Source organism: Saccopteryx bilineata, chromosome 10 (assembly GCF_036850765.1).
Source record: "Saccopteryx bilineata isolate mSacBil1 chromosome 10, mSacBil1_pri_phased_curated, whole genome shotgun sequence".
In the NCBI taxonomy this organism is placed as follows: domain Eukaryota; kingdom Metazoa; phylum Chordata; class Mammalia; order Chiroptera; family Emballonuridae; genus Saccopteryx; species Saccopteryx bilineata.
The window spans coordinates 29,408,172-29,424,223 of NC_089499.1; the positions used below are offsets into that span (position 1 = coordinate 29,408,172).

Here is a 16,052-nt window from a genome sequence, read left to right on the forward strand (position 1 = left end):
TGCATTCCTTCTGTCATTTGCAGGCAAGATACCAAAGCCAAGATGGTGAAGCCATGAGAGCAAAGCGCTACAGAATATCATGGGCGATATTAAAAAATGTAGGGGACTCCCACCCTGGCTGGATGACTCCATTGGTTTGAGCATTGTCCCAAAGCACGGAATGTTGCTGGTTCAATCCCCAGTCAGGGTATATATAGGAACAAATCCATGTTCCTCTCTTTCTCTGTCTCTCTCTCTCTCTGCCCCTCCCTTCCTCTCTCGCTAAAATCAATAATTTTTTTTAAATTTAATGTAGGGGACTCCTTGCACTCCTTTGCATAGCGTAACTTTCTTAGATCAGTTTCCCTGGGAAGCAGGTTCTAAGGAGAGCTACATACAGAAACTTGACTGGAGAGTGCTCCCAGGCTCGGCTGCCTGGGAAGTGAAGTAGGCAGGGCCAATTGGCAGAGGGAGAAATTGAACGGAAATAGCATGTCCTCAGTCTATCCCACGGAGAACTCTAAGGCTGGGGTGGCCCTTCAGTGGTGTCCCATCTCGCAAGCCGGCCAGCCTCCTTTAGGTCCAGCACACACCAGCTGTTGAATGAGAGCCACCAGGGGTGGGAGAAAGGTGCAGCTGGGTGAGGCATCTTTCTCCACTAAGTGCAGTACCTTGACAATGAATGACCTGTCAGCCCCCAACATTTAAAGATGAGTTCTTCATTTTTCTTGTAAAAAAAATTAATGGATCCAAATGTGTGGACCTGTGCTATATTGTCAATGAGTGGATATGAAAATATGACACACCGCAAAAAAATTCAATCTAACAATAAATGTGAAATATTTCTTGAAAGACCTTTATGCAATAGGAAGAGCTTTTTGAAAACAGAATTTTGGAAGTATTTCCATTTTATATGCTGTTGCTTCCAAAAATTGTGTGGCCTATAAAAACTCCAATACATTCAGTGGAAAAAATGTAATGCTGAGGTTGCCAATTCAAAACCCTGGGCTTGTCCAGTCAAGGCACATATGACAAGCAAACAATGAACAATTAAAGTGAAGCAACTATGATTTGATACTTCTTGCTACCCCTCTGTAAAATCAGTAAATAAAATCTTTTTTAAATGTTTTTCAATCATTTCAGTGTATGCTAAACCTAGGTGTAAAATTTTTAAATGATAAACCTTCAACAGATAAAAACCTTCCTAATTATTTTTTAACAAAAAATATTTACATAATTTTGCATTAACTTTGAAAGATGAGTATTATAATTTGGAAAGCATAGTCAAAGATATAGTTTTTTCCATTTACATATTGTTGGAAGATCTTTTTCAATGATGACAGCCATTATAACAAGCATCTAAATAAACCGAAAACAGAGGTTTTAAATATTCTCCAAGACAAAATGCTAAACCAAGTTTTTGAATTGGAATAAAGCATCTGATCACACAGTGATGCAAAGCTGAGAATTATGTACTTATCCAGAATCAGGATAGTTCAGCAGCGCAAGTTGAAATGTGCATTCTCCTCTTTTTAGGACCTGGCTCCTAGATCAGGGGTCCCCAAACTTTTTACACAGGGGGCCAGTTCACTGTCCCTCAGACCGTTGGAGGGCCGGACTATAAAAAAAAACTATGAACAAATCCCCATGCACACTGCACATATCTTATTTTAAAGTAAAAAACCAAAACAGGAAAAAATACAATATTTAAAATAAAGAACAAGTAAATTTAAATCAACAAACTGACCAGTATTTCAATGGGAACTATGCTCCCCTCACTGACCACCAATGAAAAAGGTGCCCCTTCTGGAAGTGTTGCGAGGGCCGGATAAATGGCCTCAGGGGGCCGCATGTGGCCCGCGGGCCGTAGTTTGGGGACCCCTGTCCTAGATTATGGCTGATCACCCTCATTTATCACTTAGCACACTGGCTTCCAAGTCTATATTTCATGCATCATCATCGGTTAAAATAAAAAATTGAACATGTACCTACATTTATTTGTTTATAAACTATACACATGTGCTACTTTTCTAATAAAGTTTCTATATTATACAGCATACATAAAAATAGAAATTTAAAAAAAACAAGATAGTCTTGGCCATAATGCACAAATTATGAGGAAGTATCAGGCAACTACAAATGCAAAGAGAATATACAATATGACATTTACTCATCAAAAATGTCAAGGTTATAGAAGACAAAGATTTAGGCACCGTTTCAAGTTAGAGTGACAATTAAACGTAATGCATGATCCTGGCATTGGATTTTAGACCCATAAGGAAAATTTTGGAGAAGATAGGCAAACTTTGAGTGGGATCTGTGGATTTAGATGGTAATGTTAGGTAAGTGCCAATTTCATAATTTTTATTTTTGTATTGTAAATGCACTCAAAATATTAAGGGGTTATAGGGCATCATATATGCAACTTATTTCAAGTAGTTCAGGAAAAAACAAAAGCCACAGTAATATGTGTGTGTGTATATGTATGCATGTATGTATGTATGTATGTATGTATATGTATGTATAGAGAGACAGAGACAGTAGAATAATGCAAATGTGAACAATGCTAACAACCGGAAAATCTAGCTTAAGTCTACACAGCAATTTGGATCTTTACACTACTTTTGCAACTTTTCTGTAAATTTAAAATTGTTTCAAAACAAGAAAAGTTAAAAATTTAATATGAACAGAAAAAAATCCTTTAAAAAGAGACAAAAGAAACTAGTTTTAATATATTTACTCAAAATAATATATTGATTTTATTAACTATTAATAACATTTCAATGAGAATATTATAAATTATAGATATTTGTCCTATCCTCTTCTTTATAAAACTATTTAGTGTGATTTTAATCTTTTTTTCTTTTGGAATGCTTCACAAGTTTGCATGTCATCCTTGCACAGTGGCCATGCTAATCTCTGTATCACTCCAATTTTAGTAGCTGTGCAGCTGAAGTAGGCAGTGATCTTATTAATTTAAAAATAAAATCTCCAGCCCTGGCCGGTTGGCTCAGCGGTAGAGCGTCGGCCTGGCGTGCGGGGGACCCGGGTTCGATTCCTGGCCAGGGCACATAGGAGAAGCGCCCATTTGCTTCTCCACTCCCCCCCACTCCTTCCTCTCTGTCTCTCTCTTCCCCTCCCGCAGCCAAGGCTCCATTGGAGCAAAGATGGCCTGGGCACTGGGGATGGCTCCTTGGCCTCTGCCCCAGGCGCTAGAGTGGCTCTGGTCTCGGCAGAGCGACGCCCCCTGGTGGGCAGAGCGTCACCCCTGGTGGCGTGCCGGGTGGATCCCGGTCGGGGGCATGTGGGAGTCTGTCTGACTGTCTCTCCCCATTTCCAGCTTCAGAAAAATACAAAAAATAAAATAAAATAAAATCTCCAGCCCTGGCCAGATAGCTTGGTTGGTTGGAGCATCGTCCCAAAGCACAGAGAAGCTGCTGGTTCAATTCCCGGGCAGGGCCCATATAGTTACAGATTGATGTTCCTGTCTTTGTCTGTCTGTCTATCTCTCTCCCTCCCTCCTTTCCTCTCTCTCTAAAATCGATAAAATAAACTTAAAAAAATATTCCAGATTGTAAAATCAATCCCTCTCCTAAAACATTAATCATTTAAAATCAAGTATTTTTTATATTTAATATCTATTCAAGACTGTTTCAAAAGGTTTAAATTATTGTAAGGTAATGTTTATATTTTCTCATAAAATTGAAATGATTTTCTATAAGACACTCAAAAATCTTGTTCTAATTGTTTTTCACTGTGGTTCTCTCTCTTCCCTGTTATTACCAACTTGGGGTGACTTGAGTATTCAATATATGAAATATTACATAGGAAGAAGTGATAATAATGTTAGCTGCAAAAAAAATTTTCTTCCTCAGACCTTCTCCTCTATCCCCATCATCATTCTAATCCCCAAAGAATGGCAAAGTGATACAGCAGAGTCATCATTTAGCAGCTGGTGTCACATAAGAATCCCCTGGGCCTCCTTCCGGCAGCTCTTCTGATCTTCTGACCTTTCCAGACCGGCTGACTCACAAAAGGAGAAGACATCTATTCAGAAATTTAAAGGGGAGAAGATATTGTGAACTAACTTAAGAAAAGCATGTGAAGGATGAACACACAATTGCTTTAATTATGCAAACGGATCACAAAATGCATGTAAACAAAGATGATGTTTTTACTTGAAATTTCTATTTCTCCAGTATGTAATACAACTTACAGTGAGGGCTTGTGTAATTCTGAAATAAGGTTCTTGAATAACATGGCAGCATGTCTCCTCTCAGCAAAAGCCCTCAAACCTCGAGAGCCACTGAATGTCGGTACCTACAAAAGGTCTGTTATAAATCTACTGTGTACGTGACATTGCTGAGTACTGTGTTCTACAGGCAGAATTAGCTGAAAGAAAAGCTATGTGCAAAAAGTCACTCTTCAGCATTATGCCCATGTACAGGTAATGAACCATAACATCATCCATGAATACTCATCCAGGGATATACAAGATCAAAGTTCCTTTGGGAATTCTCTCACAGATATGAACAAACTACAAATCTTAAACACTGTTTAAAAAGCCACTTTTAGCCTGACTTATGGTAGCACAGTGGATAGGGTTTACCTAGAATTCTGAGGTTGCCAGTTCAAAACCTGAGCTTACCCAGAGAAGCAACTACAACGACTACAGGTTGATCTTTCCCGCTTCTTCCCCCACCCCCTCCCTTCTCTCTCTCTCTCCTCTCTTAAAAAAAAAAAAAAAAAAAAAGCTACCTTTTGTGCAAATAGGAAAACCCCATAATTAAAAACAAGACTGTGACTTGGCTGAGATGTCACAATTGTTACATTTTTTTAATCAATTTGCATAATGTTTTTTCCATGCACAGAATGGTAACAAACAAGCCAAAGATTTTTGTCAGTTGTTGTTTCCCCTGTACAAGAATTTGGTGATATAAAGAAGACAAAGAAGTGGTTTACAACGTTAACAAAAAACGTGGCCAGAATGTTGTGATCTTACAGGTAACAAGACATCACACAGGTAGAAGACACCAGCTACATGATACAGCAGGACATAGAGGATTCAGACTTTTTATCCCAATAGCAAAGAAGTGAAGAAAAGAACAGAACCAGGCCTGACCTGTGGTGGCACAGTGGATAAAGCGTCGACCTGGAAATGCTGAGGTCGCCAGTTCGAAACCCTGGGCTTGCCTGGCCAAGGCACATATGAGAGTTGATGCTTCCAGCTCCTCCCCCCTTCTCTCTCTGTCTCTCTCTCCTCTCTAAAAAAAAAAATGAACAAATAAAAAATAAAAAAAAATAAAAAAAAAGAACAGAACCCACAGAATGTTCCTTATGCTTGCCAATGTTCTCCAGCCAAAGATTAATGGGAAAATACCTAGAGCAGAACACAGGTTTTTTGACTTGCTGGGACAACAGAGAACATACCCCTCGGGAGCCATGGGGCATGTCACTGAGAGGCATTAGAAGGGACTTATGGGATTTGGGTTGGTGTTAGGTAATTTGGGGGAAGAGTTCCAGAAAGCAGGGCTTTGCTCTGGATTGCGTATTATCGGGATATGGGGTAATCTATGATTAGGTATCTTAATAATTCTTATCTAGAAGGTGAGAAGAAGTGAGTGAGGCCAAAGCTGCCATTGGTAGAGAGGCAGCAGTCATGTATATCAGCCAGGGTATGAGGGATGTTGGTCATTTTTGTGGTTTGGCCATCACTGTCCACATCTGGCTGCAGGCACAGCTATCTGCAAATGATGCACGAGTCATCACAGCTGAAATCAACTCATGTACTTATTTTTCTAGATACAGCGCAGGGCTATCCGTTAGCACCTTCACCAGACAATGAGCACGGCCAGGTTGATTGGCATCACATTCACATTCCCCTTTTCCCTCCTCTGTGACAGTTATCATTTTGACTTCAGTCCTGTGGAAAACTTCAGGTTTTGAAAACAAGATATCTGCTCCTCTTCCAAACCCCATGCTTTGAAAAGCATGTATAAATCCCACTCTCAAACTCTGCTCTCAAGTACTGCTGCTGAGATATACTACACCTGTTTCCCAATTCATATAATCTTGGGGGATATGTACATATATATTCACATATATAATATACCTGATGCCATATTTTTCTTAAGTGAGAGGCAGGGAGGGAGAGACAGACTCCCGCATGCACCCCAACTGGGATCCACCCAGAAAGTCTACCAGGCAATGCTCTGCCCATCTGGGCTGCTGATCCATTGCTTGGCAACTAAAGTATTTTAGCACCTGAGGCAAGGCCATGGAGCCATCCTCAGCACCCGGGGCCAACTTTGCTCTAACCCAGGGGTCCCCAAACTTTTTACACAGGGGGCCAGTTCACTGTCCCTCAGACCGTTGGAAGGCCGCCACATACAGTGCTCCTCTCACTGACCACGGATGAAAGAGGTGCCCCTTCTGGAAGTGCGGTGGGGGGCTGGATAAATGGCCTCAGGGGGCCGCATGTGGCCCACGGGCTGTAGTTTGGGGACTCCTGCAGTCTAACCTTTCAAGTTATTACTGCAGGAGAGGGAAGGGGAGGATAGAGAGAGGAGAAGAGAAGCAAATGGTCTCTTCTCCTGTGTGTCCTGACCAAGATTCGAACCCGGCACTTCCACATGCCAAGCCGATACTCTACAGCTGAACCAACTGTCCAGGGCCCAGATTTTTTATACATACTCCATCTACTATAAAAATTGGTTCGCCTGAGTTGTTTTAGAAAATTAGTGCAATGTATTAAAATCATAAATTCCATGGTCTCATCTACAACAGCTTTTATTTTGGAATTGTACTATTATTCGATTGTATCTAACTCTGGACTACAATTTTATACTCAGTGTTTCTTAAGTCTTCATAAAGAAATTTTTCCATCCTTAAAAAAGAGCACGAAGACAGTGTTGGTGAGACCAGGGTCGTGAACTCTGACCTCCCACTGACAAAAACAATAACACACCCTCCACTGGTGTCCCCACCGACTCCACTCCCACGTTGGTGCTCGTGTCCCTGGGACTCCAGCCATCCACCGATCCTGGGAGCCAGGCCTCCCCACGCCCTGCCCTCCACCCTGGGGCTGCCGCAAACACTACCTGCTCCTAGGCCGCGTTGGTGCCACATCCTCAGGTTCTCTGATGTCCTTGCTTCACCATGGCTACAAATATGGGGGGCTGGTTCAATACAGAGTGGAGATGCAGGAGGGGGCCGAGGGGCTGCATGCAGAGGCCAGCATCTCCAGGAACGACCGGGCCCACCCCACGCATCCAGATAATGTCGGCTGTGGAGGAGGGCACATCTGCATCGTCAGCAGAGACCCGTTGAAGGCTCTTTCCTTCAGACGCTCACGTCACGTCTAGGCTCACAATGCCCAGCCCAAATCCACAGTCCCTCAGCATGCACTACACTTGCAAGTCCACCTTCTGCTGCTTCTCTTCCCCGGGGACTGGGCGCTGTCCGTTCAGGCACGTGGGCAGGACTACTATGCCAACCAGGTGCAGGCCTGCGGCCACCAATCCTTCACTCTTGGTCCAGTCCAGTGTGTCCAGGTCAGGAGTCTCTTTACTACCCTGGTGCCCCCGTCAACCACTTACAGAACAGCATCCGGGAAGATAAACTTTCTGGCAACCGGATAAAGTAAGTCATGGAGCATGTCTGGAAGCTTCAGGAGTTCTGCAACAGCATGGTGAAGCTGTATATAGACAGCTAGGAGCATGCTGACCTTAATGCTCTGTTCTCTGTAAAACAATCAGCCAGGTTTGACCAGCACAAACCAGATTTAAAAGGTCCAAGAAAAGGCACAGGTGTAATTGCAGGGCTATTTCAGAAAACCTGCTCAGAGACACCTACTAATTGGCCTGAAATCTCATCCACCTGCTGGCACTCAGGCTGATGAGCTCCAGCAAAACAGAACTTTTTTTTTTACTGGTCTCATTGACAGCCTTTCAATAGGCAGCAAAATCCCCTCCATCCTCAAGATGGAGACGGCAGGTATAATGGCCAGGTCACTGGAGCCCGTCAATAGTGCACACCACACACCTGCTCAGGAGCAAAAGCCTCCTCCCAGGACTGCTCCGATACAAAGAAAATGAAGCAGTGGTATTTTGGTATGTGCAACTATTTCCACTATGCTAGCCATTTCCCACCTGGTTTCCTCTCATCACTTAATCCAAGACAATAGCAACTGCAAGACAAATAGGATTCTTTCCTGCCATAATGTTTTTGTTTTTTTTTCTTGAAGCTGGAAACGGGGAGAGATAGTCAGACAGACTCCCGCATGCGCCCGACCGGGATCCACCTGGCAGGCCCACCAGGGGCGACGCTCTGCCCACCAGGGGGCGATGCTCTGCCCCTCCGGGGCGTCGCTCTGCCGCGACCAGAGCCACTCCAGTGCCTGGGGCAGAGGCCAAGAAGCCATCCCCAGCACCCGGGCCATCTTTGCTCCAATGGAGCCTCGGCTGTGGGAGGGGAAGAGAGAGACAGAGAGGAAGGGGGGGTGGAGAAGCAAATGGGCGCCTCTCCTATGTGCCCTGGCCGGGAATCGAACCCGGGTCCCCCCGCACGCCAGGCCAACGCTCTACCACTGAGCCAACCGGCCAGGGCCCTGCCATAATGTTTTAACGCATTTATCCCTCATGTGCCGATACTGGAACGGTAGTGATGTGGGAGTTATTTCTATCCTACTGCTCAGGGTCATCTCTGAGGTCTGATTGTTCACATCTGTCTGCCTCCTGCGGGGGTATGTTCTCACGTGGTGCACAGTTAGTCACTGCTGCAGGTACTGGTCAAAAAGTGATGTGAATTTTCAGAAAATTTTTGAGGAACTGAATTTCAAAAATTTCAACCTCCAGCATAAAAGGGTTTGCCTTTTGATGAAGCAGCAGGTTTTGGAGCAATCTTTTAACTCAATTTATATTTAGAAATTCTAAAAGGGCAAAAAGGAAAGTTTTATCATGTCCAAAACTAGTATTAAAGAAAACTAAAAGAAAATACTTAAAAAACAAAGAAGATGGTAAGTTTCAACTCATTTTAAAAAAGAAAAATTTGAGACATTTACAAATCATTTGCCATTAACATTCCATTTAATACTCAACTTAAACTGTCTTTTAAGTTCTATAAAAAGAGTTTTTAAGTAGATAGATGACAGAATTCAAGCTAATGTTCTCCCAACCTCTTCCAAAGAATAAAATCAAAAGGATTACTATGCCCTTTTGCCTTATACTTAGTATAATTTGCATTAATATGGTATGTGATGATTTTCCTAATCATATTCAGGAAAGCAGCTAATTGCCTATTAATAACATTTGTCCTTTGAAAAAAGATTAAAGCTTAACACAAATAAAATTGTTCAGACAAGATCTGATTTTTAAATTTCAAAAGACAATCTGAGCTATATGTACTTACGTGTTAAGTATAATATATTCCAATGTGTAGTTTATAAAAATGATAGGCCCACCTAAAATATTTCTATTCACCAAATTTTCACTGATCTATGCCATTATGCTTAATTTGAATTTAAAATTTGAATATAGATTGTACACTAAGAAATACATGATCTGACCCTGGCCGGTTGGCTCAGTGGTAGAGCATTGGCCTGGCGTGCAGAAGTCCCCGGTTCGATTCCCGGCCAGGGCACACAGGAGAAGTGCCCATCTGCTTCTCCACCCCTCCCCCTCTCCTTCCTCTCTGTCTCTCTCTTCTCCTCCCGCAGCTGAGGCTCCATTGGAGCAAAGATGGCCCGGGCGCTGGGGATGGCTCCTTGGCCTCTACCTCAGGCGCTACAGTGGCTCTGGTCGCAACAGAGCGATGCCCCGGATGGGCAGAGCGTCGCCCCCTGGTGGGCATGCCGGGTGGATCCCGGCAAGGCGCATGCGAGAGTCTGTCTGACTGTCTCCCCGTTTCCAGCTTTAGAAAAATACAAAAAATAAATAAATAAATAAATAAATAAATACATGATCAAGTTTTCGGTGCTAGGGAACCACATTTCCAACTTACTGTCAAATGGAATGGTTCTATTCCCAGGTGGAGACAGGTAGATCACTCTCCAGAAGGGGGTTAAGAACCTAAGTAGTCCAGAGGGTGAGTGGTGAAAGAGCAGGTGTCCTAGAATCACTACTGCAGTGCTTCTCAGACTTAAGTGTGTTAGAATCGCCTGGAAGCTCTTAAAAACCCAGGGTCCAAGCTTCACTTTATCTACCTACTCACCAAATCAAGAGACCTAGGGGTGGTACTCAACAGGAATCTCTGAAGTCCCCAGGTGATTCCACTGTGCCCCGAGTCTGAGAATCACCGTCACAGAGGAGCAGCGTTGGTCACACCTAGGAGCTGGTTAGAAATGCAGACTCTCAGGCTTGCCCTCAAATCTACTGAATCGGGATCTGCAGGTCAACAAGGTCCCTGGGTGATTAGTGCGCGCATAACAGTCTGGTAAATACCAGCATCACCTGGAGAACTAATGAAGAGGCGAGGCCCAGGTTCAACGGGAAGGCTAAGATCTGTGCCTCTGTGTCTTTACCAAGCTCCCCGGGCAAAAAGTTTTGATATCTGTCTTTTCAGTAAGGCAAAACTTACCTTCCATCAGTGCACATTCCCATCCTCCCAATCTGACAGCTGGCTACTGTTAACAGGAATGATTCACCATTCAACGTCCTGCAGCTCAGGCAATTTAATAATATGATCCGTGTCCAGAGTTAGCCATATTTATTTTATTATAACTCCATACACGTGACCAAAATCTGATGCTGTTAATAAACACTGCACTGCCCTGGCCGATTGGCTCAGCGGTAGAGCGTCGGCCTGGCGTGTGGGGGACCCGGGTTTGATTCCCGGCCAGGGCACATAGGAGAAGCGCCCATTTGCTTCTCCACGCCCCCCCTCCTTCCTCTCTGTCTCTCTCTTCCCCTCCCGCAGCCAAGGCTCCATTGGAGCAAAAGATGGCCCGGGCGCTGCGGATAGCTCCATGGCCTCTGCCCCAGGCGCTAGAGTGGCTCTGGTCGCGGCAGAGCTACGCCCGGGAGGGGCAGAGCATCGCCCCTGGTGGGCCTGCCGGGTGGATCCCGGTCGGGCGCATGCGGGAGTCTGTCTGTCTCTCCCCGTTTCCAGCTTCAGAAAAATACAAAAAATAATAATAATAAACACTGCACTTCTATTTGAGCAAAATAATATTTAAAACACAAAAATGCTGTAAAATAATTAATTCTTACTTTTGTTCCCATTGTAATGCATTGTACATGAAATCAATACATTTCATATGTCACTACCCATGCTAACATAATAGAACTGCCATACGAAATCTAAGAACGAATGTGTGGGCATCTCCTGACTATGCTAGAAATCAGCTCTTCGTTGTCGTGCCTCTGCCATTGGCCTCTTCCTGGATCGTCAGCCCCTCTTACTCTGACACACAGTGCCATCTTAAGGCAAAACTTACCTTCTCTCCATGCACATTTCCGTTCTAGTCTTTCAGCAGTTGTAGGACTAAGAAAAATTCTGTTTATTTGAAGAAAGGTGTTCGCAAAAGAAATTAGAAAATAATATCAAGTGGAATTAAGATTTCCAAGGATAAACCACAATGTAGATACCAGAACATAATTTGTGTAATAGAAACAAACATAGAATAAATATGTGTTTCTAATGAAAATGTATAGTTGAGTGTGTATGATTCAGAAAGTTTGTTAAAAATGAAAAGAAAAGCAGTATCAGAGTGTCAATCTTTGTGTACTTACTATTAATTTCACTTAATAAGAAATGATAGCCTGACCAGGCAGTGGCACAGTGGATAGAGCATCGGCCTGGGATGCTGAGGACCCAGATTCAAAACCAGAGGTCGCTGGCTTAAGCACGGATCATAGACAATACCTGGGGGTGCTGGCTTGAGCCCAGAGGTCACTGGCTTGAAGCCCAAGGTTGCTGGCTTGAGCAAGAGGTCACTCGCTCTGCTGGAGCCCCCTAGTCAAAGCACATATGAGAAATCAATCAATGAACAACTAAGGTGCCACAATGAAGTATTGATACTTCTCATCTCTTTCTCTCCCTGTCTATCTGTCCCTCATTGTCTCTTTCTCTCTCTCTTTCGTGAGTGCAGAAGGAGGAGGAGGAGGAGGAGGAAGAGGAAGAGGAGGAGGAGGAGGAGGAGAAGAAGAAGAAGAGGAGGAGGAGGAGGAGGAGGAGGAGGAGGAGGAGGAGGAGGAGAAAAAGAAAGAAATAAATAAATGATGGGAGAGAATGAGGATATTGGAAGAGAGAAACTGGAACTTCAGACTCTTGTCTATGTCTCCCTTGTGCCAGAATAATTAGCCATACAGCTCTGTAATGGTAGTTAAATTAGGTCAGGTGAGGTGGTTAACAGGTGAGGCAGGAACATATTGTGGGGACAACATACAAGAAGTTCAAGAGACCATGAGACTTTCAATAAATCACTTAACCTCCAAAATCTACAATTTGAAAGAGAGTGAACTAAAGAAATTAATTTATTCCAACTTTAACAGGCTTATTATTCCTCTAATGCTTTTCACTGTTTTACTGATATATGTGTTTACTAGTTCATTACATCAACACAAAACAAAATCAAAATTAGCAATAAAATAGCATAACATTATGTTTTGTGTTAATATCATAGAGCTTTCATGGAAATGACACATCTCTGGCATGTGTGTACCCCCTCCCCTATGGCATACCTATGACAATAACAGTAAATTGACAAGAACATTATTTTTTCTGAGTACAGTACTAATTCAGAATCCTTCTCAACACAAAGTTCAACAGTCATTTCTTCATTCCGTCACTTGTTCATATATTCATGCAACAAATATTTATTTTGTGCCTCTTCTGGGATCCAATATGAAACAAAATGGACACAGCCCCTGTCTTCATAAAACTTATGCATTTTAAGAAAGATAGGCATTGAAACAAGTAAGTTCAGTGTGATATAATGTGGCATGAAAAATGAAACATTTTTTGCCATAGTCAGTTTAGGATTTAGACTCTTCTTAAGCTCCAAGCTTAAACAAATATATGCCAGAATTTACATAGTTAGCTGTAGATGGCCTTTCATTTACATTGGCCATTCCTATGAAATGTTCACGATAACTGAGCACAGTGCTACCCTAAGAACAGAGAAATTATTATTTATATATATATATTATTTATTGATTGATTTTAGAGAAAGAAGGGACGAGACAGAGACATTGATTTATTGTTCCATTTATTTATGCATTCATTGGCTGATTGTTGTATGAGCCTGGACTGGGGATCAAACCCACAACGTTAGTGTATCAAGGGGCTACTCTAACTTACGGAAGTACCCAGCCAGATCAAAGCATTTGTAGATGGCATAATGAGGATGACAGTTTCAAACTGATTGATTTTTCTGGTTTGCAGTTTGAATGTGAGTGATGTTAGGTGTTCCGGTGAACTCTCTGAGTGGCCTACACAAAGGTAGGAATGAAGATGGCACATATACGATCTGTTGTGGATGTCTCTGAAGTTTCTATTGAGTTGTACCCATTTAGCTACTTAGAATGTGGGGAAAAGGAAAGTTTTAGTTTTTAGTGAGTCCAAGTCAGAGAGGGGGAGAAAATTGGATATGTTAGCTTGGAGAGTTGTAGCCAAAAACGAGGTGAAACTAGAAGAGTTCAGGATCCAGTCCAGTTTGCAGGTAGGTAACAAAACCTCAAAGACAATAAACAGGACTAGAATGTGATAATGGATACACAGTGGTTTTCTGTCGAAATACAATCTTTCTCTCCACAATCACTCTACTTTTACCAAAGATATCCACATTAACACTAATTCATTTGGAAAATATGTCTAGTCTCATTAAATATTGCCTAGTTATTTAAATACGTAGAGCAAAAAAAATAGTAATTTTATGCATGCTGTTAGATGTAATATTTCAGTTAAAGTTTTGCTAATATTCAAGAGGCTTTACTGGCTCCCTAAAGTCAACTTTAGTTTCTTAAAATTGGTAATAATCTCAAATTAGATTTTTAATAATCTCTTTAGGCTAAAAAGCATGAAAGTTCAATGAGATTCAAAGTGAGTACACAGTTCAAAGATAAAATTGTTAAGAATTTCAAGAAGGCCACGGAGCATTAAAGCAAGTGTGAAGCCAATGCCCCAGATTCAAAGGAGGTATATCATGGAAGCCATTTAGTTGGCATCCTGAACACTACGGCAACGAGGCAGCGAAAGGTAGAGATGAACACACATATTACGCGTGTATCATATATTCATGTGTACACCCCACTGCCTCATCAAACTGCACTTACAAGTCACAAGTTCAAAGATAAATTATTAAGCATTTCAAGATAGCAAGAGCAGAGCGTTAAAGCAACTGCAGGGCCTTTTTGAGAACAGGTCACATTCCCTCGAATCCAGCCCTGCTCTCACCTTCCACTTCATACCCTCTAGTCTAGCCTCAAGTAATTAGAAAAGCTCTCCGCTCCTTCTTTCTATATTCTTCGGCACATATGAGCCACACTGCCCAGGTGTAGTAAACTGAGGACTGGTGGAGATGATCCGGCTGGTGGCGCTGAGAGAACAAGCTGTTGTCTGGAGAAGGATGTTCTAATCTCATCCACTTATATCAGGAAGGACTGAAGTGAGGCTTAGAGTAGGGTGAGGGTTTAAATGTGAGTTATCTTTTTAAAATTTATTTTTATTAAGTAGAGTTGGCACACAATCTTATAGTGGTTAATTAGTTGCAGATATATGATAGTGATTCAACATTTTTATACCTTACAATTTGATTTCCTCATTAAATGTTACTCATCTTTTTGGAAAACAACTTTATAACCAATTGAATGCCTAAATACAAAGCACTTGTTTAAGTTTCATTTATCTATCGTTTTATTGTCCCAGTGAATATTTGCCAACTTTACTACAAATTGCTAAACAGGTGCTAAAGATTTAACTATGAACAAGTAGATGGAGTTCCTACCCCTTATGCAACTTGAACAAACAGGCAATGAATGACAAGTCAGTGCCACAAGGAATGCCAAGGGGGACATAGCTGGCACTAAGGACATACAAAGCAGGGTACTAACAGAGTTTTGGAGACAGATAAAGCTTCTAGAACGATTACCTCTGCAAGGACACCTGCAGCATGCCTAGGAGTTAGTGGGACTGGGGGAAGGGGACTATCTTGACAAAAAGAACAGCATGGGGAAAAGCAGCAAGAGGAATTACAAATAAAAGAAAATTCAGAAGTGGAACCAGGAACCATGGGGCACCTAGGAGTTCTTGAATGCAGTGGGCAGCCATAATATAAGAGCTTGAGAGTCAATCATATTTCTTTCTCAAAATGACACTCTACGAAGACCGTAAAGAAGTGGAGCCAGCGATGAGAGTAGGTATTTGTGCAGCTCATAGACAGGGACTAGGTGGCAGGCTGAATTACAGAACGGAGAATAGTGAGGTCTGGACGTGAGAAATACTCAGTAGAATTGACAGGACTGGGTGCCTGCCTGGACGTTGAAAGTTTAAGGGAGAAGAAAGAATCAAGAAGAAAGATTCCCCAGACTTCCAGGTCGGTCGCTGGATGGATGCTGTTATTTCCTGCGGATTAAGGAGCCAGAGGTAGCCAGAGGTAGCTGGGCAAAGAGAAAGAACCTGGAGCTGATTATTCCAGGTATCTGCAACTTCCTCTGTAATGTGCCGTAAACCCAAATTTTGCTCCCTATTGGTGCTCCCTAAAAGCTGCCCCCGCGCAGCAGGTTGACAGCTCGGGCGGGCAGCCACCCAAAGCGATTCTTCTCACAAGAGGGAACCCTAGAGCACACCCTCGAAGATGGGACACTGAACATTTTAAAAAACAGGAAGCTTCTGAACGTCCACGCTACCCAACCCTCAAAGGTCTGGGAGCAGCTCCACCCCTAAAACCCAACAACTCAAGAGCAGAAAAACGCCAAAGCAGAAGCGCAAGCAGAATAAGAGGGCCAGACTACAAACTCCGCCCTCCCGGGGCGGGACTGTGGGTACCCGGATGTCGGTGCCGGCCGAGGGTGCGTCACGCGAGGACTCCCGGAGGGGCGGGGCTCTGCCTGCGCCAGCCAGCCAATGGGCGAGCG

The 16,052-nt window shown here is 42.9% G+C and overlaps 1 non-coding gene across 1 annotated transcript; it reads right to left on the reverse strand.

Annotated features, from left to right (window-relative positions):
• Nucleotides 1-2,838: 2,838 nt before the first annotated feature.
• LOC136314819 (U6 spliceosomal RNA) lies at nucleotides 2,839-2,940 on the reverse strand. The gene has a single exon (XR_010727399.1). It is a non-coding gene; the product is annotated as a U6 spliceosomal RNA (small nuclear RNA).
• Nucleotides 2,941-16,052: the final 13,112 nt, after the last annotated feature.